The 1,565-nt window shown below is 48.9% G+C and overlaps 1 protein-coding gene across 6 annotated transcripts in view; it reads right to left on the bottom strand.

Moving 5' to 3' along the window:
- The window catches only part of kif26ab (kinesin family member 26Ab), a 73,293-nt gene that overhangs the window by 17,069 nt on the left and 54,659 nt on the right, over positions 1 to 1,565 (bottom strand). The gene's annotated exons all lie outside the window — the stretch shown is intronic.

Raw genomic sequence — 1,565 nt, 5'->3', positions numbered from 1 at the left:
CACAGTATGACAGAAAATTCGAGTGAGAGATGAAAAGATCTACAGAGCAAAGGGATTTTAGGAGAAGCATAAGAAGCAGAGCATGTGAAAAAGAGACAGTGGCAGAGAACAAAAGCAAAAACGAGCTGATCCGTGTGTGTCCTGGTGAGCAGCAGCTCCCTAATGCTGCGTTTCCACTATTGGACCCCAACAAGCGGTACACCCTGTACTTCCCTTAACCATCACCAAGTACAGCCTCTGAGGTTGACGCGGACCGTCCTGCTTTGTTTGTCCACTGTATTTTCTCTCTGTTGGTCTCTGTTTAGAGGAGGGAGGGGCTGCTGCTCTCACATACACGCAGACAGCTGAGTGTTTACACACGAAGCCTGTAATGCTAACGCTTGAGGTGTGAAGATGTGGACATTTAACCAATCACCGGTGACTGCTCTGTGTGTACGCACCCCCCTCCCTCCACGTGGCCCTGGTACTTGTTTTTAGTACTACCTCCTGAGGGGTGCTGAAATTTAGCTCCCAGAATGCACCTCCAAAGTGGGCCGAGTGTAGTGGAAACAAACACAGAACCCGTGACCAGCATTACTCGGCACGCCACGTTTCGGTACGGTCCTATAATGGAAAAACCCCTCAAGAGGCCAGCCTGAACTCATTAGTCCTGCTCTGGAGTCCTCCGGACAGGACTAGGTGGGCTGCTGCCAAAAACACCCTCCCCTTCCCACCCGTTTTCCTGCATCCTGGAGTGACATCCAGCCCCCCTCCTCTCCTCAGCAACCCCCCTTCCACTGTACACCCCCTGCAGTGACAGCCCAAGAGCACAATCAGGAAACACGCTGCTGGCTGATGGAATAATTATTGCAGGCAAGAAGGCTACAGGAGAAGGCTCTCCCCTGGGAGCTGCCTATGTGTGATAGCATGCGAGACGGATCGCAAGATGGAATAGATGAATGTGAGATGGAGAGAATGAAAGGGGAAACTATACCAGACTACACGTGGCTGTGTGTGACTACCTGTGTGTGTATGCAGGCTTGTGAGTGTGTATGCGCATTTATGAGAGGTATCTGCAGCACATTCATTCAAGACACATGTAAGCTATCTCTCTGTCGCTCACTGCCTCTCTCTCACTTTATTCTGTCCCTTCCCACTTTCAAGAGACAAATCAGGCATCAGGTGTTGCCTTATAGTCACCACAGAGGGGAAAAAATGCTGATATGGGCACTGTTCTCATTTATAATTGTCTTGACCAGCGGGGAGTGCTCACAACCCAGAGCTGAGATTGTAATCTTGAGGTTACTGCACAATGACAATCAGCGCATGTGTTCTTTAATGGAAAGTGAGAAAAAAGGATAATATTGCTGTTTTTTTCACCTCAACCACACGTAAACAGGAAAATGAATTACTTGTCACTTTCTCTCCCTGCCTCTCCCTACTTTTCCCCACCTCTCTGTGCCTTATCTGACTATATGATGAATCAGTGGAAAATAGGCAGTGAGGACAAACTCAGATTTCTTCACCCACAACAGCGTGTCCACCTGTTCACTCCCCATCTCCATGCTAATGAAGCTGTTTCCCTA

Source organism: Monopterus albus, unplaced genomic scaffold (genome assembly GCF_001952655.1).
Source record: "Monopterus albus unplaced genomic scaffold, M_albus_1.0 scaffold13.1, whole genome shotgun sequence".
NCBI lineage: Eukaryota > Metazoa > Chordata > Actinopteri > Synbranchiformes > Synbranchidae > Monopterus > Monopterus albus.
The sequence above is the reverse complement of the archived record's forward strand: the minus strand, read 5'-3'. Positions and strand labels throughout refer to the sequence as shown.